Source organism: Triturus cristatus, chromosome 8 (genome assembly GCF_964204655.1).
Source record: "Triturus cristatus chromosome 8, aTriCri1.1, whole genome shotgun sequence".
NCBI classification, from domain to species: Eukaryota; Metazoa; Chordata; class Amphibia; order Caudata; family Salamandridae; genus Triturus; species Triturus cristatus.
The window spans coordinates 1,049,131,833-1,049,156,880 of NC_140591.1; positions in this window are offsets into that span (position 1 = coordinate 1,049,131,833).

Sequence of the window (25,048 nt, forward strand, 5' to 3'; positions counted from 1 at the left end):
TTTGCCAAAAAAAGGGTTATTTTTCACTGCAAAACCACGTTGCGTTTTGCGCCGTTTCCTGTCGCGGGCACTAGGCCGACCCGCACAAGTGAGGTACCATTTTTCTCATAGGACTTTGGGGAACGCGGGGTGGGTGGAAATTTGTGGATCCACGCAGATTCCAGAACTTTCCATCACAGAAATGTGGGGAAAATGTGTTTTTTTTGTCAATTTTTTACGTTTGGAAGGGATTCTGGGTAACAGACCATGGTGGGAGGCAGTCAAGTCACCCCATCCTGGATTCCCCTGGGTGTCTAGTTTTCAAAAAGGTATAGGTTTGCTAGGTTTCCCTAGGTGCCGGCAGGGCTAGGGTTAAAAATCTACAGCTAGTCACTTTGCCAAAAAAAGGGTCATTTTTCACTGCAAAACCACGTTGCGTTTTGTGCCGATTCCTGTCGCGGGCACTAGGCCGACCCGCACAAGTGAGGTACCATTTTTCTCGTAGGACTTTGGGGAACGCGGGGTGGGTGGAAATTTGTGGATCCACGCAGATTCCAGAACTTTCCATCACAGAAATGTGGGGAAAATGTGTTTTTTTTGTCAATTTTTTACGTTTGCAAGGGATTCTGGGTAACAGTCCATGGTGGGAGGCAGTCAAGTCACCCCATCCTAGATTTCCCTGGGTGTCTAGTTTTCAAAAATGTATAGGTTTGCTAGGTTTCCCTAGGTGCCGGCAGGGCTAGGGTTCAAAATCTACAGCTAGTCACTTTGCCAAAAAAAGGGTCATTTTTCACTGCAAAACCACGTTGCGTTTTGCGCCGTTTCCTGTCGCGGGCACTAGGCCGACCCGCACAAGTGAGGTACCATTTTTCTCGTAGGACTTTGGGGAATGCGGGGTGGGTGGAAATTTGTGGATCCACACAGATTCCAGAACTTTCCATCACAGAAATGTGGGGAAAATTTGTTTTTTTTGTCAATTTTTTACGTTTGCAAGGGATTCTGGGTAACAGACCATGGTGGGAGGCAGTCAAGTCACCCCATCCTGGATTCCCCTGGGTGTCTAGTTTTCAAAAATGTATAGGTTTGCTAGGTTTCCCTAGGTGCCGGCAGGGCTAGGGTTCAAAAACTACAGCTAGACTCTTCACAAATAAAGTGTAAATTTTCAGTGTGAAAATGTGGTGCGTTCACCTTAGGTTTTGAGCCACTTCCTGTCGTGGGCACTATGCCTACCCACACAAGTGAGGTACCATTTTTATCGGGAGACTTAGGGTAGTTCATATTTGTAAAGCAACTGTTATTACCTATTGATTTTTGATGCATTTCTCCCTTCCAAATGAAAGACATTGTGTAAAAAAAAAGTCATTTTGAAAAATGACCAATAATTGTCATGCAAATATGAGTATTCCCAATTTCGAAAATGTGCAAATATGCACTGTTTCTAAACTCTGTAATTTGTTACCATTTCAGAAATACATAGGTGTCTTTCATACCGATTTTTCCATGTATACATTTTCCCACAATAATTGCTATATACCCGGAACAAAAAAAAAAAACATTACAAAATGCTGCTCAGTTTTCTACTCTGGGTTTGTTGGGCTCTTGGTGAACCTACAAGTCCTATATGTCCCCACAACCAGGAAGGTCCACCGGATGTAACGGTACATTGCTTTCAAAGAGATGTCATAATTCGAAGAAGTTACAGGTGAAAACGTTGACTCAAAAGGCTGCTTTTTTCAACAAATTTTTAATTTTTCCTATATTTACCTGTAAGTTTCTATAAAGAAACCTTGATGGATCTACACAAATGACCCCTTGCTGAATTCAGAATTTTGTCTACTTTTCAAAAATGTATAGCTTTCCAGGATCCATTATTGTTTTTTTACCCATTTCTACCATTAACTGGAAGGAGGTTGAAAGCAAAAAAATAGGAAAAATAGGGTATGTCCCAGAAAAATGCCAAAACTGTGTAAAAAATGTTGGTTTTCTAACAAAATTCTGTCATTCGATAAAAGCTGGAGAAATGGTGATTTCAGCCCCACAAACCCTTTTTTGATACCATTGGCAGAGAAAAACCCAGAAGCTTTCCTTTGCAGCCCGTTTTTCCCATTTTTCAAAAAAAAACAAAATTTTGCTGTATTTTGACTAATTTCTGGGAACCCTCTAGGAGAATCCACAAACCCTGGGTACCTTTAGAATCCCCAAGATGTTGGAAGAAAAGGACGCAAATTTGGCATGGATACCTAATGTGGTCAAAAAGTTAGAGGGGCCTAAGCGCGCACTACCCCAAATAGCCCAAAAAAGGCTTAGCACAGGAGGGGAAAAGGCCTAGCAGCAAAGGGGTTAAAAGCCAATGTCAGATTGCCACGTATTCCCCAGTACAAGATCTCCAATGAAGGTCAGAAAGCATTGTTAGCAATTGTCGGTGATTTGATTAAAAAGGGTGTAATTGAAGAGACAAGAGGCAACGTTTGCAATAGTCCTGTTTTACCTGTCCTAAAACGAACGGACCCTTCACAGCCACCTGTTTACAGATTTGTGATTGATCTTAGAGAGGTTAATAAGATTGTTGTGCCACAGTTTCCAGTTGTCCCTGATATAACTGCCTTGTTAACTATGATTCCAGCCTCGGCTGCATGGTTCTCAGTAATCGATCTAAAGAATGCTTTCTTTAGCATCCCAATTGCAGAGGAGAGCAGAGACATTTTTGGCTTTAGTTTAGGAGGTCGCAGTTTCCGCTTTAAACGCGCTCCCCAGGGCTACTGTGAAAGTCCATCAATATACAGTCAGGCTTTAAAAGCGCAGCTTGATGCACTGGTTTTACCCAGTGGCGCTATCCTCATTCAGTACGTCGACGATTTATTGATCGCCGCGGATACTGAAAAGATTTTCAAAAACGCTACCTTGTCATTGTTGCGTCATTTGTCTGCCTTCCATCACAAAGTGTCTCTCTCAAAGCTGCAATATTGTCGACAAGAAGTGACCTACTTAGGTCATCTCTTATCGAAGGAGGGAAGGAAACTGACCCCAGAAAGAATTCAAGCCATTGCACAGTTGAGTGTGCCAAGAACACAGAGAGAAGTGCGTGCTTTCTTGGGCATTACTTCATACTGTAGGCATTGGATTCCTAATTTTTCTTTGTTGGCAAAACCTTTGTTAGCATTAACATGCAAAGACACACCGAATCCTATTCCATGGTCTGAAGAGTGTCAGAAAAGTTTTTTGGAATTGCGTAATGCATTGTGTTCAGCTCCTGTGTTGGGTACCCCTGACTACAGCAAGCCTTTTACATTGTATGTTCACAAGAAAGATGGTTGTGCATTATCAGTGTTAACACAGCCTTTTGGCGACAGACCGCGTCCATGCGCGTATTTTTCGTCAACCTTGGACCCGGTAGCGAGGGCATTGCCAAGCTGTCTGAGAGCCACAGCCGCCGCAGCTATGTCTATTCGACAGTCTGCTGGACTAGTGATGGAGAACACATTGATTGTTATGGATCCACATGCTGTGGACACATTGTTAAACAGGACCAAGACACAACACTTAACTAGTGCACGATTATCTGGTTATGAGCTGACACTGTTAGCCAATCACATACACATAAAGAGATGCAACACGTTGAATCCAGCTACACTATTACCAATTCCAGCAGACCTAGACGAGATTGAGCATCATGACTGTCTGTTCAGAACAGAAGAAGAGACGAAAGGAAGAGTAGATCTTAAAGATACTCCCCTGACTGAGTGTGATGGTACCTTATGGGTGGATGGTTCGTGTTTTAAGCTTCCGAATGGTGATACGACTGCTGCATATGCTATCACGACTTTGCACACGATTGTGGAAACTGCACGTGTGCCACAAAATTCGGCTCAAGCAGCAGAATTGATTGCCCTTACGAGAGCATGCGTGTTGTCTGAAGGAATGAGAGTGAATATATATACAGATAGCCAGTACGCCTTTGGCGTGGCTCATAGTTTTGGGCGATTGTGGAAGGAACGTGGGTTCCTGACTTCGCATGGAGCTAAGATTCAGAATGGCAAGTTGGTGAATGATCTCCTTGAGTCGCTGACCCTACCGTTGCAAGTTGCGATTATGAAATGCAGTGCGCACAGGAAAATCACTGATGATGTTGGTCGTGGTAATGCGTTTGCTGATGAAGTCGCGAAAGAAACAGCAAAAGATGTGAAGACTCCAATGTATGTTGCAGGCCCTGCCAGATGGGTTGGTGATGTTGGAATGTGTGAAAACACAATAGAGAGTGTAAAGTCCCTTCAAGCTGAAGCCACAGAGAAAGAGTTAGGCAAGTGGAGAGAAAGTATGGGTAAGTTGGATGAGAATGGTTGTTGGATTGATTTGTCAGAACATAGGCGATGGTTGTTACCTGATGCATATGTGCTTCCAGTGGTTACTATGGCACATGGAATGGCACACATCAGTACGAAAGGAATCTGTAAGTTGTTGGCTCCAGTATGGCAGAATGCTGTAATTCCTAAGTGTGCAGAGAATGTGGTCAAGAATTGTATGGTATGCTTGAAGTACAACCCTGGTAGGGGAACCCCAACTCCAGCAGGTCATTTTGCGCCTCCATCATATCCATTTGAAGTTTTGCAGCTGGATTTTATCCACATGGAAAGGTGCAACAACCTGAAATACGTATTAGTGGTTGTTTGCGCTTTCTCAAAATGGATAGAGGCCTATCCTCTAAAGGATAACACTGCCCTGTCCACAGCCAAAGCCCTTGTGAAGGAATTTTTCCCTAGGTTTGGAATGCCAAGAATGGTGTGGAGTGATAATGGGAGTGAGTTTGTGGGCCAAGTGATGAAGAATGTGTGTGAGGGACTAGGTATAAGGCAGAAGTTTCACGCTGCAAATCACCCCCAATCAGCTGGATTAGTAGAGCGCTACAATGGCGCTCTAAAACTCAAACTGGCCAAAATCCAAGCAAGCTCAGGTCTTAAATGGCCTGACGCTCTGCCTCTAGCACCCCTGTCCACCAGAATGACCGTACACTCACGAGTGGGACTTAGTCCCTACGAGGTCGTTTTTGGCCGCCCGGCCAATGTATGGGGTGTGCCAAGACCGACGAGATTCAGTGAAATCGAGCATCCAGTACTGTTTGATTACTTGCACGAATTGACAGCTAAACTGCGTGTTTTACACCAACAGGTGCACGATACTCTCCCTCCGGCCTCTGAGGCTCCAGGACACCCCATTGATCCTGGCACATGGGTGCTCATCAAAAATTTTCAGCGGAAAACCAACGATGAGCCCCGCTGGATTGGCCCTCACCTCGTACTACTGTCTACAAGATCAGCTGTTCGAGTGAAGGGGAAGAAAAATTGGATCCACGGCGCCCACATCAAAAGGATCCCTTTGCCTCTGCCGTTTGACCAGTGGGTCCAGGAGGGTATCGCAGACTCTGAAACAGACATTGTACCTCGTTTTGTGCCGTTCAGTGATGCACGCATAGAAGGCACAACTTCAGCGCAGGAAAGGGACGATATTTTGCAGGAAGCTGTGCCACCGTCAATTCGATTGGTCACTACAGAGCCTGAACTTTTGTTCCAAGATCAAACAGTACCTGGCCGTTCTCGTTACGATCTAAGGCCAAGGCCCATGGACAAATAAATATTCTTTTCCTTTTACCTTTCTATTTTTTGATAACCAGAGCTCTCCCATCTGAAGGACCTTCTTGATTTTTGTTTTTCGAACCACCATCCGGGTTCAGCCGCAGGGTCGCGGTGCCAAGACTTTGGGGTACAGGCCGAAGACGTTAGGTCGACGGTTCTGGTTGGTCTAGGGCGTTCCCTGGACCGACAGGCGTACTCCTTAGCAGAAGAAACTCACCCGCCGCGAGCGGCACGATTAGAGGATGGAGTTTTTTAAGATGGAGAGACCCGCTGAGGAAATGAACTTTAAAGCAAGAATGTGTAAAATAATGAAAAGCAAACGTTTTGTGTTTTTATGCCTGTTTGTATTATGTAGTATGGTAGTGTTTACTGTAGGATTTGTATTCTTCTCCTCTCAAGAGCCCATTGCACCCACTGTACAGCCTATACCTCCTCCTACTGTCTCCCCAGACTCTTTTCACCCTCTACCTGAACACGAACAAGCCAGACGGTCCGAATTTGTGAACAACTCGTTTATTCAGCTCCTGCACCAGCACCAACTAGTTATGAATACAACCAATTGTTGGGTGTGTGGTTTAATGCCACATACCATTAATAAGGGTATTCCTTATCTAGTGCTACCGTATAGTTATAATGGATCGTCATGGGCATTCCAGACCATGTTTCTCTATGCACTAGAAGCGTACTCCCCGCGACAACCGCGTTCCATCAGACCTAGCACCAATAACAAAGCTTTAATGAAAGGAGTTGCCGATATGAGTAGAGATATCGATGCATACTCATCCATTCCCAAAGAAGAGTTGAGAGCTTATGTAGGGTGGAACGCGACGGGGTATAGTATTAGTCTAGGTGAAAGACAGCGGAAAATCTCATCCCCAATCTGGGTCGTACCCCACATAGGTCGGTTTTGTTTGCAAGGTAATGGTCAGAATCCTAGAGCTCAACTGGGAAGAAGTGACTGTACTGAAACGTACACTTTTCCGTCAAAGTTTTCCCCTGCGCTTTTGGCTGCCAAGGGTACATATTTTATCTACAATGACCGAGCATATACATGGTTGCCCCCTGACTTCTCGGGCACATGTTATATTGCAAATCTGCTACCGCCAACACATACTGCCGCCTCTGACTATCACAAGATCAGAGTTGTGAGAGGCGTGATTAGTAAGGAGGATACTGCCGGTCAGGAAGCGGGAGATTTCTTTTTGGGTTTCCTGCCGTTTTGGGGACCTATGGTTAATAGTAGGAACCTGAGACAGCTGACTCTTGTGGTTGAATCCACTGTTAATGTTACGGCTGGTGCCCTTGGTAATTTGACAGCTGAGCTCCGAGCGGATCGCCTCATGACTTTGCAGAACCGCATGGTTCTAGACGTCATACTTGCAGACCGCGGTGGGGTATGTAAGGTTATCCAATCCAGTTGTTGCATTTTCATACCAGACAACGCTCCAACAGTTTATCAAGCCATCTCCAAACTACATAAAATATCTGAGTCCATACACGTGGATAAAGGAGATTGGTCACTGGTGGGGTGGTTCTGGAAACTGATATCTGCCTGGGGTTGGAAAGTTCTGATGGTCATTGGAATGATCTTAGCCATCCTTTTCCTGTTCTGTCTGTGCATACAGTGTGCTCCTGCGATATGTGGCCTCTGTGCTACATCATGTGTTAGGAAACCTGTGTCGAGGGACGAGCTAAGTAATAGGATGATGCTACAGCAACACCTCCATGACTTCGTGAATATTGACCTAGACTCGGATTGAAATGAGTATAGTTATTGCCTATGTAAGGGCAAAAGGAGGGTCTGCCGTACTTTAGAATTTGGGACCGCGTAGGAGGCAAGGCCCTACCCCTGTCTATCCCGGTAATAGTGAACCGCGAATGGTTAATGCGGTATGTACAAGTGCTTTGTGTAACGTTTTAGCTATGAATGCACTGTGTATACGCTATTTCACATCACTACGTAGGTTCCATTTTGTATCGGTGGCCATCTTATGGTTGCCCTCACATAGGCTATATAGCATGAAGCAAATACGGGCCTTTTAGAGCACATGTGCCTTTCCTTGACTTTTCTATGACCTGGGCAGCTTGGCTCCGCTGCCCCAGGTCAAACTGGTCTCACGAGTTCCCCGTCCTCTGGCCACCTGTGATTAGCATCAGGGCTTGACACACCATAAAGTCCTTTCATCCTACACGAGCCTCCAGCTAATCTCTTTCACATCTGACTGTTCCTGCTTTATGGCTTGTTTCCCAAAACAGGAGATGCTCATGTTTATTGGGGCCTATCGATATCTGATGTGGGATCTGAACCTTGCTGTGTAAATAATTGCGGGCTGGCTTAACTGGAATGTGGGATGGTCATCATGACTCTGCTTTTTCGTTTGTAATGTATACTTTATATGACCATGCCATAAACTAAGGAATGTATGCCTGAGGCAGGAAATTCTGTATTTAAGAAGAAGCTCGTTTCTTTTCAGCAGTCTCCTGAGAACATACACGCTGTTGTACTTCTAGGACGCCTGTAATTGGTCTGCAGCCAATAAACTGATCTTTGACTTCACCCAGAAGACTCTGTGTTTCTGTAGGTCTGAAACAGGAAGAACCCCAAAGTCATAGGGTGTGTTCCCCTGCACCGCTGGGCTTAAAATACCCAGTACTTCAGTGGCCCACAAAGAATGAGGGAGGGAAGCTAATGCAGTATCCTCCGCAACCACACACATCCGGTCTGTCAGGGGGTGATTATCGTTTAAGATCACACGTACTCCAGTAGGGGAGCAGCGGATCGTAGCTCTGAAGTGCTTAAGCATATCAAGACCCATAATGTTATCGGGCGTGTTTGGAGCAAGCAAAAACGGACAGGGTGCAGAAAAACGATCAACATGAAATGCGAGGGGTCGGGAAAGAGGGCTTCGAGAGAGTGTACCATCAAACCCTACCAATGTAACCATTAAGCCAGTTGGGGGAGCCCTCGGAACCAATTGTTTGGACAGTGCACTGCGAGTAGCTCCTGTATCAACTAGGAACCGATCAGTAGAACCCAAAACATTTGCCGAAACATAAGGACCCTTCTGATCAATCGGTACTTCAACTGATTCCAACCCCCATCCGACGCAATCCTATGCATGCTGCGAATCATGGTACCCAGGGCGGTCATTCCCAGACATCTGATACTGGTGTTGCCGATCAAACACATTAGGTCTATCTCGTTGCTGCACGTTAGAGTCAAATCGAGCACGATCATTGGAATTTCCTCTGAAATTCGAAAAGCCCCCTCTACCTCTCGGTGGTCCCTGACCACGTCCCTGACGAGATGCATATAATACCGGGCAATCTCTAGCCCAATGACCCGACTGTTTACAATACGCACATTGATTTCTATTAACATCTGACCGACCCGAAGGGGGACCATAGAATCCTCCTCTACCTCTTTCGACACCCCAACGAGGCGGACCATACACTTGTGCTAACATCACCTTAGTTTTCAAATCTTTCGATTTCTTCTCCTCATGCCCCTTCGCTTCTTGTTCCTGACGCTCATAATACTGAGCCATAGTCAGGAGGGATGCCGGAGACGAGGTAGACCAAGAACTTTCACTCGCTTTTAAACGAGCTGCTATTCCCGGTAATAAATTCGCCACATATTTATCGACAAAAAGATGTCGACCCGTATCATCCGTAAGTGACTGACCACTGAAATCATGAAATGTCTCCTCAAAGCGCGTAAAGAAGTCCGAAACTGATTCGTCAACCTTCTGTTTACGCGAAGCTAACATATTCCAGTCAATCTTTTTAGGGGGGATAATTGTTTTCAATTTAGTCAAAATAGCAGTGGGAAGATCTAAAATAAGCTGGGGTGGTTTTTGCGCGGGTTTTCTCTCCCTATCCACATCCTCAATCTCAGACCATTTGGCCTTAAAAGCGGCTTGATCATCCACCTTCCGCACAGATCGCCACATATCCGGTGGTAAAATAAGCCCAAAGAACAAATCTATATCTGCCTAAGTCATAGTACAAGAATTCAAAGCCCCTTCGACCTCTTCGTAAAAGGCCGCTGGATTCTTGCGGGGGTCAGGCAATGCATTCTTTAATGCCATAACATCAGCCCTATGCCAGGGAGTGTAAACCCAATTATACACAAAATATCCCCTAGCATCGGGGGAAGTTATATCTGAACTATTTCCTGCTCCTTTAGGAGGAACATACAAAGGTGCCGCCTCTCGCATCGGTTTAGCATGCACTAGTTAGCTCTTATCTGAATGGGAGGTAGATGATTGGTCGCCGCCAGTACGTGAATCCGATTGCTCCTTCTCCCCTGCCTTTAGGTGCACTTTCTCTTTAAGTTCAAACGCCGCATCCCGCAATGCAAACAGCCGTCGGACCGCATCGGGTACCTTAGAGGGAGAAAAAACACCGTTACGTAATGCTTTAGCATCTGAAACTACAGCATCAGGCTCGAAAACATCAGAATATTTCCGAAAGGCAGTAATCACTTCATCAGAAAAAGTTGCCGCAAAATACAGCTTCTCTCTATCCTGCCAACTTTCCAAAGATTCCAACAATTCAGCAAGAGATAGCTTGCCTTTAAGTACACGCAGAGAAATTTTCCGAAGCTCACCCATACGCTCAACTGATAACATGGACCGCGTGTCTACCTTATCCGAAACCGATCCAGAATCCTGTGATCTCGGGGCGGACGCGCCAACATAAGGGGGCGGAGAGCGATCTAATAAATAAAAATCATCTTCAAGATTAGTAAGGACAGGACAAAGTGGCTGGCGGACAGCATATTGACCCGCGACTTGCAACCTACGCTCTTTCTCTTGTCTCTCCGCCAGTTCTCTTTCCTCCCGACGCTTCGCTTCCTGCGCTCTCACATGATCATTTTTCCGTTGCTCTTTATCAAACAGCACTTTCTCACGTTTCTCTCGCTCACGCACTTCCTTCACCCATAACCGTACACATTCAAACATGTCTTGCCGAGCACGCCGTTTACACATACACTGTTCCACATACTCAATCTTACGCATATCAAACGATCCATACAAAGGCCATCGTAACTCAGGATCCTTTTTGGTGTATTTCCTCCACACTGTGCTGTACATTATAGAGGAAAGACCATGCTTCACATACATATCCCTATTAGGAGTCCCCTCTGGGGGGGCTGGAGCAGATTCCTCGAGATTTAACCGGTTTCCAAAACAGCAGCACCACTTACGGAGTGCGCTAAAAGCAGGCATGCTCAAAAATAATGCAAAATATGCAGTATTATCAAAAATGGCACTTAAACTTTGCGCCGTTCAGATTTACACAACTCCGGAGAAATATCTCCACATTACCTGCCTATATGTGTTGCAACGCATATATTCTCACAGTAATCAATACAAAATATGACCGGTCATCACAAATCAAACTCAAATAGCCAACCCAGGCTTCAAAACTCGGAGCACGTACCGTACAACGGTTCTTACCAATCAAGAGTGTCCAGATTCCAACTGCCAAGTTCCAAAATTCGCCCAAACGGCTGTCGCGGCAAACCGACAGAAGAGGTCTCAGTCGAGGACCGGCGCCACCCAGAAGGTCAGTTCGGAAGGGAAGGAAGAAAACCTCGGGATGCCAGGACTAAAAGACGCCGCTGGCAGTGATCACATCCCCGGCCAAATTCCTCACCTTCGTCACGACCAATCCTTTGAGCATCCGAGTCGCCGATGAGCCCCACGTAACGGGCGCCAATTGAAGAATACAGGCCCCAGCTAGGCCCGCAGAATACAAGGGTTCGCTCTACTGTAACAAAAGTTAGAAGGAAGTTGGCACGGAAGCTGCAAATACAAAGACAAAGTTTATTAACCCTTAAGGGTGGTCCTACAACCTATACAACACTCTTCAGTATTGCATAGAGTAGCACAAAGAACTTGCGTACACGGTCCCCTTTTATACACAACAGAGGGGCTCATAAGTGGGTGGATACAACATAAGGCAAAAAAACATTACCTTTTATGGACATTTTCAATACAGAATCAATATGTGGGCGGAGTTGACAATCTCCTGAGCCCGCGAAAACATGGTCAAACAAGGACTAACTGATAACAGATGTGGTCAAGTCTGGGCATGCGCCAGACGGACAAAGGAGCTATTTATAGACTGTTACTAGGCAGATTATAAGAGCAACTAACAAAAAGATAGGACTCTTCTCGTGCAAAGCACGTGGAGACATGACATTACAAGATGGAGTCCAGACATTAGTCAACATAAGACAAGAAACATGTTCTCAGAAAGGGGAATTCATGTCTTTAGTAAATGCTTAATCATATCGCCGTTTTAGTTTTCAACAACAACTCTGGCAATGCACATGTTACAAAATCAAATACAAGATGCCAAACAACATGCCCCCCACCAGACATGGCAGCACAACTTACTGTGGCAACCTGGGCTAGCCATGCACATGAGCCATCAACGTCATGGCACATCAGCCACACAATAGTGGAATGTGGGGAGGGGTTGGAAACAGGCATGTGCGAAGGAGGCAAGTGACCCATGAATGAGAATGCACACAATGCCAAGTCTGGCATGGATTGGCTGGACAGACTGCAGTATGCAGACCACAGACAATCCCATGTCAAAATCTACTGCTGGTGGAGTTAGTTTTGTGGACAGTGAACGCAACCATGTCACCCCAGCCAGTGGGGAAAATCTCAGAAATGTAGCTTGTTACGTCCTCCGTGTAAGCCTGTGCAGAATGGGCTTGCCCGGCGTATGTTAGGCTAGCGTAGGGGTGTGAATAAAAAGCACGTAGCCCTGGGCGTGGTTCTCTACTGGAATGGCCAATGTGTCTGCCAGGGCAGCGCCTCTCACCCCGCCATGAGGCCGACGCTGTGTGCAGCGTTGCCTGCGATCCTGTGCGCCTGCCGCATCCCGGGCCGCTGGTCCCCAAACCAGTCTGTTCCACCCCTGCGCACCCGCAGACACCGGGATGTCTCCAAGAGGGCCCACCACAATGCCGGTGCAAGCTCCAAGCCTGAAGTACACGTTCCTGGCAGCCTCCACAGACCATCACAGCCTCCACGAGCGAGGCCCGCAGAACTCATTTCTCATTGGCATACTCCACCGGCATACACAGTGGACAAGTAGGTCGCACATTTGGAACTGAGTCTTGATTACACAATGGCAGAGTACATATTTTATGGCATCGTTTAAATCCTTATACTCCCTTCGATGTGGTGCCACCAACTCTGTGCATAGCATTCCGACCACACGTGTCTGTGGGCCCTTGATGACTTCTGCCTTCGTCCTACACTGCGTTCCAGCAGGCCTCACACGAATCCTAAACAGTCCGTACCAGGCAGGACACAGAATCATCCCAGGCTGCACACCCACTCAGCTCTGGTGCCCCCACCTCTGTCAACCAGAAATCCACTCCACATGCTATTTCAACGCTGAGTGTTAGAGATCCAGGATGAGCTGGCTGCACTGTGGCTGCACTGTGGTTGACTTGCGCTGACCGCTGCCTCCGGCCTACACTGCGTTCGAGTAGGTGACACATTTGAAACTGAGTCTTGATTTCTTCATGGCAGAGTTCATATCACAGTAAGCAAGGAGAGGAGTAAGAGGAAGAAGCGGTTCAGTCCGGAGCACAAAAGGATCTCCATTCCGGAGGTGATCAAACAATACCTACAACTGCACTGGTGCCAGTGACTCTGTGCATCGCAAGCCGACGACAGGTGGCTGTGGGCCACTGCTGACCGCTGCCTCCGGCACACACTGCGGTCGAGTAGGACACACAATTGGAACTTAGTCATGATTTATTCATGGCAGAGTTCATATCATTGTACAGGCCTCATCGCAGACTGCATCCCCTTCCAGCTCTAGTGCCACTGACTCTTTGCCACAAGAGTAATGGACACTCTCCCGTTGAACTTTGTTGGCATCTGAGTCTAAGGCCTGGGGGTTGTCCTCATCATGTAGCTGATACTGACATGGTGGGAAAAAGGAGACTGTAGCATTCAACTCCTCCATAATGCCTGTTTCTGCTTGCTTCTGCCCTCTGCATCATGCCCTGGATGGACACCTTCCACTGTCCCCTGTAACACTCTGCGACATTCTCCTTGGGCATCAACGAGAACCCGCTCAGCTCTCATGGCTCTAGCTCAGTGCATTGCAAGTCACCTTCCCTTGCGGGTGTGCCTGTGCCAGCCGCAGTGCATCCAGGGCCACTAACTCTCTGCAGCTCAAGTCATGGACCCTTGCTGTTTGTACTTTGAACTTCTGATTGTCTGATCACTGTTGAAGTTATTGCCAGCACCAACGAAACCCTGAGGGGTGGCTTACACTACCCAACAGCCATCCAGCACAGGCATCACTGGACGTGTGACCCTGGCGATAAAAGGTGCCGGGCGCACGTGCCCGTAGCCAGTTCCACAAATTATCTCAGTGTGTCCGTGTGGTCATTTTGTATGCATGAGGGCCCCGGGCCATACCACATTACATTGTGCTGTGTACAGCAGGCACAACCTTGGCACCTCAGGCAGTGGGGTAGACCTGGGACATGTGGCTGTGTCGGACCCCCCTGGGAGGTAATGGACCAGCGTACGGCAGTACGGCGTAGGGGTGTGGTTATTCAACACATGGCTCTGGGCGTGGTTAAGTTTAGGCCTTGCCAAGGAAGAAACTAATGCATGTGTCTCTGGTGTAGTGTCTGCGCCACCCATCATGCAATGTACAATGTTGCTGTGTAGCATGCCCCCGGAGTGTGGGCTCCGCCGACAGGTACATGAGGGTGCGCAAGCACGCCCGGGGTCCAGGATCAAACATGCCAACTGTTGTGTGTGTCGCTATTTCCGCAGCATAAGCCAAAGGTCTACCCTCAACCGCATGGCAAGTTCAGCCAGGCATGAACTCTACATTTGTGTCCGCCCTGTCCTTACCATAGGCCTACACACATGTGGCTGCCCACCTTCAGCGCACAACATCACTGTGTCGTTGTCAGGCTTGTGGACTTTTGCAGACAGGCATGACAATGGTGTGCAGTAGGGGTGCAAGTGATGCAACCGTGCTGCGCACACTAGTGAATAGGGTCGGGGAGGGAGGAGCAGCAGTGAGGCTACGTAATACACATTGATGCCACTCATTTGCAACAAGCAGTACATGTCATACAGGAATCACAAAGTCACACATATCACACACCAATGAACCAGCGAGCCTGCCAACACATCATGCAGAACCAACTATTAACTCATGTCTCTCTGCACTGTCACAGGTGACCAAGGATATGCAATCTGCGCTTTGATGATGACAGCCCTCTGAGCCCCGAACACACAGGCCCAGAGGCAGTACAATGCGGCACACAAACGCACCAGGGCATCGTGAAATGCACATTTGGCGGGTTGAGGTCACGTTTCAGGTACCTGGACGTCTGTAGCGCCCTGAACGTCTCAGGATCGTTTAACAGACACGACAATGAGGACGCAACCACTTGTGAAGGGTTAGTTCTTTTAATGAAGGCAAATAAAATACAAAGAACAAACAAAAGTTATAGTCACTGGAATCCTCCAGGCTAAGTACGTTACCAGCCCACAGCACGGATGGTCCTAACCGTCCTCTGCATATACGCCGATCCCGGCGTATGCCAACAGAGGGCAGAAATGAAATGGCCGACAATGCCAATCGGTAGGCTGTGAGGGGCACGAAGAGTGTTGGGGAGAATCGAGGAGTCAGGGAAACACCCAGCCGGGGTCTCTACCTGAAGGGAGCAGCCGCTCAACCTCTTCCTCAGACTGCACCGGGACGCGGAGTCACCTCCTGGTGATGCGTCACCGATACCCCAAGCACAAGCAGGAAGACTGAACCGAGAGCAGCCGCTCGATCGATCCTGTGGACTTCCGAGTCTGTAACGCGGCAAACACCTCCTGGTGTGCGTTACAGCTGGCAGTCCCTGTGTCTCTGGTCGGGCTGGGAGTTACGACTCCAACCAGCAAAAGCGCCACTGCGCTTGGACTCAGCCGAGTCAAAAAGCGAAGCTCAATGGTTGACCGGTAGAGCTTCCGGGTCCTTCACAGGTGACGATGGGGCAAGACACGGCCCAGGGAGTAACGACTCGACCTACCTCCGTTCTTGCCTTACTGGAGCACCACTCCGGAACACTGCTCTTCACGAAGCAGGTACGTCGGTGTAAACACAATATCCGACCGCCTTGTACCTCCCGGTTCCTCCCTTTATAGGGCGTGTTTTCCTTGAGTTATGTAACAGCTCTCCTGTTTACATAAGGGCGTGTTTCCCTTGAGTTATGTAACAGCTCTCCTGTTTACATAAGGGCGTGTTTCCCTTGAGTTATGTAACAGCTCTCCTGTTTACATAAGGGCGTGTTTCCCTTGAGTTATGTAACAGCTCTCCTGTTTACATAACCTCTCAACCGCTAGGCATCCTGGGAGATGTAGTCCGTTTTCGCTGGTTACCGTTTTCCTCCCCTCGTATGACAGGAATTCTTGACAGTACATCCTCCCTCTCAGCGGCTCCCCACGGGTCCAGCGCTGGCAGGAAAACGCCGATGGAACAAGGAGACCAAGCGCGGAGCATGAACCCCTTCAGCCGGTTCCCATGAATGCTCCTCCGGGCCATAGCCTTTCCACGCAACCAGGTACCACAGCTTCCCCCTGCGCCATTTGGACGCCCGTATGCCCGACACTTCATACTCCACCTCCGACTCCACGCATACCTGCCTAGGTGTCCCAGACGGCTTGGAGGGTGCTGGTTTGAGCAATGATACATGAAAGACAGGGTGTATCCGCAATGACTGGGGCAAGCACACCTTCACGTTCACGGGACCCATACACTTGGTAATTCGATAGGGGCCCATGTACTTGGGATGGAACACACTGTTCTTTCGAAACCTCATGTTTCTTGTGGATATCCAGACGTAGTCTCCAGTGCGGTACAGTGGCCCGGGCCTTCTCTTCCTATCTGCCGCAGCCTTGTATCTTCTCTTGGCCTCTATTAGGACAGCCCTTGAGCGCATCAACGTGTCTTTTATGTGTGCCACCCTGTCCGCTGTGGCGGGAATCCTGTCCTCTCTGAACGGATGTAGAAATGGCAAGAACCTGGGATGTTGGCCATAGTTGCTATAGAACGGAGATGACTGTGTGGAGCTGTGAGTGGCGTTGTTATAGGCTATCTCTGCAACCCATAGCAAGTCGACCCATTCTTCCCTGCCCTGGTCCACAAAACATCGCAGATACTGTTTGAGCGTTTGGTTCAGGCGCTCGGTTTGGCCGTCCGTTTGAGGGTGGTAGCTGGTGGACAGGGCGGTCTTAACATGCAGCGCAGTGCACCAAGTCTTCCAGAATTGCGCAGTAAACTGCGACCCCCGGTCCGACACGATCACCCCAGGTAATCCATGCAGTCGTACCACATTCTTTAGGAGTAGTGACGCCAATTCCCCGGCCGTAGGGACTCTCTTGCAGGGGATGAAGTGCCCCATTTTCGTCAAGTAATCCACCACCACCAGTATTGCCGTCATCCCCTGGTCTACCGGTAGGCCCACCACGAAGTCCAGTGATATGCTATCCCATGGTCTATCCGGGGTCGGAAGTGGATGTAAGAGCCCTTGGGTTCGGCCATGGTCGGCCTTCATGGTAGCACACGTAGGACACTCCTGTCCCCACCTCCTGACATCCACTCTCATGGTTGGCCACCAGAAATGCCGTCCCATGCTAGCCACCGTTTTTTCAAAGCCCAAATGACCTGCGCATGGAGAGTCATGGCACCAGATGAATGCTTGTTTCCTTAGCCTAGGCGTGGGTATCAATAGGCACCTGCCCTTCAGGGGTATCCCGTCCTTCAGCTGCCATTCTCTGTGACTGAGGAGCCACCTCCGCCATGCGAATGACCTGATACCTCTCTTTATTCCCCTCAGGAAAGTATCCGGTTGGATAACCCCCAATACCATCCTCGGGGAAATGATGGAATGCTCGGTTGCAGGCAATGGTTCCTTCCATATCTCATCGGAAGGACCCCCGTGTGCTGTCCGATGGGCCCCGTCACCAATCGCCTTCCGTCTACCGCATAGACGTCTTCGGGTACTGCTTTGGGAAGAAGCACTAGCCCTAGCCTGCATGCCTCGTTGTGGTCCATAAACATGCCAGTGGCCCCTGAATCCACCATGGCCACAACGGGTATCCACTGGTCATGCACTCCCACGTGCACCGTGATAAACAGGTGTCGTTGTCCCTTAGTGACCGAGTTGGAAAGTGAAGGGATGGATGAGTGACTCCGAGACGCCCCTTCTCTGGTCTTGGAGTCCTCTAGTTTTCCGCCGGTATGTCCACCACGGCTGTTACCGACCGGTTGGCCCGATAACGTGACGTCTTCGGTTTGGCAGGGCATTCACGTACGTAGTGGCCTTTTTTGCCACAATATAGGCACAATCCTTGTTTACGGCGTGACTCTTTCTCCGTGGCTGTGAGGCTCGCTCGTATCGCGCTGATGTCCATGGGTTCTCCCTTGGATGCGGTGGAAGTTTCAGGACTTCCCACCGTCACATAGGATGGAAGGGATTTTCCTTTTCTCCCATGATCCCCCTTTCTTTCACTTAGCCTATGTTCCAGCCGTAATACCAGGTTGATAAGGCCCTCACATGTCTTGGGTTGAGGGTCAATATGAGCCACGGCGTCCTTGAGCTCATCGCACAGCCCTTGATGGAAGAGCGCCGTCTGTTTAGCAACAGGCCACTTGGTTTCCGCAACCAGCCTTCGGAACGCGTTGAGATACTGCACCAGGTCGTTGGATCCCTGTCTCAACTCAAGCATTTCACGGTCCGCCGTGTACGAGTCAGCCCTTCTGTCGAATACCTTCAGGAATTCCTCGCGAAAAGCACCCCAATCACATAAGAGGGGGTCGTCCCTGCTCACCAGAGGTACGGCCCATTGTGCCGCGTTTCCAGCCAAATAGGATATAAGGAAAGCCACACGAGCCTGACTCGTGGGGAACGCCTTTGGTTTGCACGATAAATGTAGCGCCACTTGTGTGAGGAATACCTGCACTGTGTTAGGATCCCCACTGTACCTCTCTGGTGTTGCCAAGGGGATGGCTACCGGCATTTCCACTACTACCGCAGGGGTCTGGTTCGTGAGGGAGGTGCTGGGCGTGAGCGGGTCCAATTGGATAGCATCCAGTCTGGCTTTTACATCGGATGTTTCTTGCCTAGAGGCAGCCACTTCAACTTGCATGGCCGCTAAAGCAGCCAGCACATCATCAAGTGTTGCCATGTCTGTTATCGACCGGGAGACAGTTAGTGTTATTAAGGTCGGATATTTTGTAGCGCCCTGAACGTCTCAGGATCGTTTAACAGACACGACAATGAGGACGCAACCACTTGTGAAGGGTTAGTTCTTTTAATGAAGGCAAATAAAATACAAAGAACAAACAAAAGTTATAGTCACTGGAATCCTCCAGGCTAAGTACGTTACCAGCCCACAGCACGGATGGTCCTAACCGTCCTCTGCATATACGCCGATCCCGGCGTATGCCAACAGAGGGCAGAAATGAAATGGCCGACAATGCCAATCGGTAGGCTGTGAGGGGCACGAAGAGTGTTGGGGAGAATCGAGGAGTCAGGGAAACACCCAGCCGGGGTCTCTACCTGAAGGGAGCAGCCGCTCAACCTCTTCCTCAGACTGCACCGGGACGCGGAGTCACCTCCTGGTGATGCGTCACCGATACCCCAATCACAAGCAAGAAGACTGAACCGAGAGCAGCCGCTCGATCGATCCTGTGGACTTCCGAGTCTGAAACGCGGCAAACACCTCCTGGTGTGCGTTACAGCTGGCAGTCCCTGTGTCTCTGGTCGGGCTGGGAGTTACGACTCCAACCAGCAAAAGCGCCACTGCGCTTGGACTCAGCCGAGTCAAAAAGCGAAGCTCAATGGTTGACCGGTAGAGCTTCCGGGTCCTTCACAGGTGACGATGGGGCAAGACACGGCCCAGGGAGTAACGACTCGACCTACCTCCGTTCTTGCCTTACTGGAGCACCACTCCGGAACACTGCTCTTCACGAAGCAGGTACGTCGGTGTAAACACAATATCCGACCGCCTTGTACCTCCCGGTTCCTCCCTTTATAGGGCGTGTTTCCCTTGAGTTATGTAACAGCTCTCCTGTTTACATAAGGGCGTGTTTCCCTTGAGTTATGTAACAGCTCTCCTGTTTACATAAGGGCGTGTTTCCCTTGAGTTATGTAACAGCTCTCCTGTTTACATAAGGGCGTGTTTCCCTTGAGTTATGTAACAGCTCTCCTGTTTACATAAGGGCGTGTTTCCCTTGAGTTATGTAACAGCTCTCCTGTTTACATAACCTCTCAACCGCTAAGCATCCTGGGAGATGTAGTCCGTTTTCGCTGGTTACCGTTTTCCTCCCCTCGTATGACAGGAATTCTTGACAACGTCACAGGTGGAAGGCTCCTGCACAGCCCAGACATCGTGTGCAAGATGATCGTTGCATGTTGTTTGTTGCACAACATATGTGTATGCATCAAGGCTCCATGGATACCAGTTTCAGAAGCACCAGACGTTGATGATGAAGATGAGGCAGGTGGAACACACCCCACTGCAACCGTAGCAGGAATAGCCCATAGGGACGTCATCATTGCAAATTTCTTCAGATGAGCACGTCAAATTGTGACAGTCCTTGGCAATCATGGGACAGTACAAATTAGCCACAGGCACAGCATGTGCAAATAAAAGCATTCCTAAATAACATTCTCTAAGTGCATGTCACTCATCTGTACAGGCACATCACTCAGACAAGTGTGAGTGCGACATGTATTGCTAATGATTTTATGATTTGTTCATGGAGGGTGGGTGTGTCACCTCTGTGCGGAGAGGCTGTTTGGGGTATCACGTATTCAAACTCCCAATTCTGTGTGTCACAGTTAGTAGGGTATCCCACTCTTCGGCATTTCACATGTGTCGAAGATCATTCCATTTTGGCTGCCATTTGTGACCTACAGGTGACAACAGGGCTCCTTTTGGGTTCATATATGTACCACCATGATGCAGGGATGCCCCCTGTGACTCAAGTCCCACAACATGGGCAACATGTATGTAAGCAGGAGTCACTGCCCCTACATTCGTCCACGCTTTCATAATTGATTGATCATGGTCATGACATATCTGTGTGCATGAAGGGTTGCTTGTCCCTCTGCAATGTGACAGGGAGATGCGGTTTTTACAGTGTGTTCCATGCATGTGTCAGCATTGGCGCATTTTACATGCAGACTGAATGTCAATGTACATTGTGACTGTGAGGAGATGCCTATATGATGCGGTACAATGGTCATTTGTTCCACGTCACGGATGTGGGGTTGTGCTCGTACATTGTCATCTCCCCAATTTTTTTCCTCTGCTTTTATGGTGCATTTTCCCGCAAGAAGCATGGGAATTGCAGGCCTGTCGCTGGTTATCGGTGATTTTTGTATCGCGATTGGCCTCATTGCAACATTTTGAAATGGTTATCACACGTTCTTGAGAATATCCCCCTAGGAGTGAAGGATAGCTGCAAATCAAAACATCTCACCCTATCCCAATATTTTTATTTACTAAAACAAACAAATAATATCCTTGGTGTTTTGTAGGCTTTTTCAACCCCACCCCCATGGCAGAAAGGTGGTAAATCCCCAATCAACCCAGAGGGGGGCAGAAAGACTATTGAGTTTGTTGTGGGGTGATGGGTGCATAGCTTATAGCCATCCAACACTTTGTTTGGACCATTTTTTCCCTTGGTGTCTAGTGGGCGTTCTACCCATCGAGAGGCTAATTAGCGTCAAACCACAAATTAGGGCAAATCTCTAATCTGCCTGCTGGGGGTCAGAAAGACTCTATTGATCCATCTAGGCTACGGCCAAAACCCACAGTGGGCAGCCCCATCCTTTCATCTTTTTTAATTGATGCCATTTTGACATTTCTGATGCCTAATGCGCTTTCTGCACTTTGGGCAAATGATCTATCTGTGCCCCCAGGGGACAGATAGACCATGCTGCTCCCTTTGGGGTGGGGGTATGGTGCAATGCCATTTTCTTTCTCCACTGTAAAATTCCTAATGTCTAGTGGTCTTTCTATTCCCCTCCAGGGAGGTGTATTACAGGTGAATCCCTAAGCAGGAACATTTTCTATTTGCCTCCCAGGGGGGATAAAGACCCTGTTGCCCCTCCTGGGGTGCAGGTGTGGCTCAATGCCATGTGGGTCATCCCCATTTTTTTATGCAATTTCGAAATCCCATATATCTAGGGTGATTTCTGACCTAGGGGTAAAGGCAAATTTGGGACAAACCTTCACCTGGCTCTAAGGAGCAAAAGATTGTGTGTTGGGTGGGTGCATTCTCTGAATCCATGGTGGGCCACTCCTTCCCAAAAACTTGCTTAAAAACCTTTGGTGTCTAGTGAGCTTTCTACCACACCCAGTCCCCTCTTCCCCCACAATCGGGAAGCCAGGGGCTGTTGGACCTGGCCATTTCAGCAGGGTGACTCCAGTTATTTTTTGCCTTGTTTTGCTGAACATGTTTTGTTGGATTTTAGAACTCTACACACTATAAACCTGCCAAACCAGTGCTAAAGTACTTGTGCTCACCTTTCCCTTCCAAACATGGTAAAATTGGAATACACTAATTGGTACATTTGATTTAATTTACTTATAAAGTCCCTAGTATATTGTACTACAAGTACAAAGGACCTGTAAATCAAACATTTTTCTGGCCTGCCACTACGACCTGTAGGGACATTTTAAACTGCCATTTTCTAGCAAAGACTCCTTGCATGGACTTAGACTTTAAGAAGGAAAACGTATAGCCGGGACAAACCTGGTCCCTGTATCTGAGCTGGGCTTCATTGAGGTTGGCCTCAACTTGTGACTTAGACCTGGTCCAACATGACCAGATAACCGTGAGTGGCTTTGTGCTTCTTGGTGCTATTTTTACCTAAAATTTTAAAAATCCATAAGTCCAGTTCACCTAATTACAGTTTGAGTGCTGCAGAAATGTTTTACACACTGTCTTTAACTTAATCTTGACTGTTTTTGTGCCAAGTTACCAGAGGGTTAAGGACATTTTTATTTAGTGACTTTTGTGGTTGACACTGACAATGCTTATCTTGATTGCTTGAGTGGGGCTCTCATACCCCTCAAATAATAACCTAATTTCTTACAGGGACAAAACCCCAATCTGTTCACTTGGGACAGAAATATTGTATTCTCCCTTTTAATGCTGGTGCATGGCCTTATGCAAGGGCAGGCTTCCCAAACATCTTTCTTTTAAAGAAAACAATTTCCCTGGTGTATAGTGGGCTTTCTACCCATCCTTCTGCCAGTGGAGGTAGACAGGGGCACACTACCCAATCTGCCTCATGGGGAGCAGAAAGCCTCAGTTGCCCCCATTTGGGTAGGGGCATGGTAAAGTCCTCCTTTTGATTTCTCATGTGCCCCATGATAGGGGGCAGAAAAACTCTATTGGCTGAGATGGGGAAGAGCACTGTTGCTTGATCAAAGTACCATTCCCCCTTACACAAATAAATATCTTGTGTCTAATGAGCTTTCAACCTCCCCCTAAGGTGAAGGTTAGGGGAGAACTCCCCTATATGCCACAGGGGCAGAAAAAATGTATGGGGTGGGTGTCAGGGCACCCCAACCCTTACATTCCTTAATCCATCATGTCTAGTGGGCTTTCCAGCCTCTTCTCTCCAGCCCCTCTGAGTGCAAATTGGGGGCAAACACACAATTAGCTCCCTAAGTGGAACAGAGAGCCTGTATTGCCTAGATTGATGGGGAACACCAGGCCTTGCTCAAAAGCCCCCGCCCAAAAAGAACACCCTGGTGTCTAGTGAGGTGAATCCCTGCTTGGGTATCACCATCTGAGGGTGATCCCCAAGTAGGGATCTACAAGGAAGACGCAGTGCTGGAAATAAAACATTGTCCCATTTCCAGTGCTGCCTATCCCACAGAAATTGGTGCCCCCACCCACTGACTCTAATCAGTAGTGAAAGTAGACTGTGCCAATAGCTCATCGTGCTTTCCATTTTGTTTTGCTGTGCATCAGTGCAGTGCACATGCTAGTTTTATATCAAAATACAAATAGTCAAACTCAAGATGCCAGGGAACCTGTTCCCTCACATCATTACTTTGATTTTGAAAATGATAATGCTTTTTATTTTATAAACAGATGCATTTTATTTTTCATTGCAGAGAGAGACACCCATTCCATTATGGAAGTAGTAGTGTCCTCTGTACTGAAGATGTTAACCTGGATAAAATGTGTAAAGTATTTAGAAGTAGCAACAATTTAAAAAAAAACACAGCACAATAAAATTCCATTCCAATTCATGAAAATAAAGTAATATTTAATAAAAAATATTGACACCAAACAACAAAATTCCAATAAAGGCCCCAGAGATATGAATTTTTAAAACATTTAAGGCAAAACAAACCAAGACAAAGTAAAACACTAATGAGAAATAATTTTTCCCTGGTTAACAGAACTTAGAGGCAATATCAGGCCAATGGCAATGGAGCACGGGTCAGAAATGCCAAGCAGGTTTGTTGAAATCGGTATACAACCTTTACAACGCAACTTTTACAATGCACTACACTTACAACGCATTTTTTACAACGCAACATCCACTACAACGCATTCCATTACAACGCAGGACACCACAACGCACTTTTAAAAACTACCTTTACAACGCAGTCCATTACAACGCATACTACCTTTACAACGCATACCATTACAACGCATAATATTACATTAAAACCCCTACACTATCCAACACTTACCCTACTGTTGCACCCCCTGGAGTTAGAATAGTAATTTTAACCCCTATACTATCCAACACTTGCCCTACTGTTGCACCCCCTGGAGTTAGAATAGTAATTTTTACCCCTATACTATCCAACACTTGCCCTACTGTTGCACCCCCTGGAGTTAGAATAGTAATTTTAACCCCTATACTATCCAACACTTGCCCTACTGTTGCACCCCCTGGAGTTAGAATAGTAATTTTTACCCCTATACTATCCAACACTTGCCCTACTGTTGCACCCCCTGGAGTTAGAATAGTAATTTTTACCCCTATACTATCCAACACTTACCCTACTGTTGCACCCCCTGGAGTTAGAATAGTAATTTTTACCCCTATACTATCCAACACTTGCCCTACTGTTGCACCCCCTGGAGTTAGAATAGTAATTTTTACCCCTATACTATCCAACACTTGCCCTACTGTTGCACCCCCTGGAGTTAGAATAGTAATTTTTACCCCTATACTATCCAACACTTACCCTACTGTTGCACCCCCTGGAGTTAGAATAGTAATTTTTACCCCTATACTATCCAACACTTGCCCTACTGTTGCACCCCCTGGAGTTAGAATAGTAATTTTTACCCCTATACTATCCAACACTTGCCCTACTGTTGCACCCCCT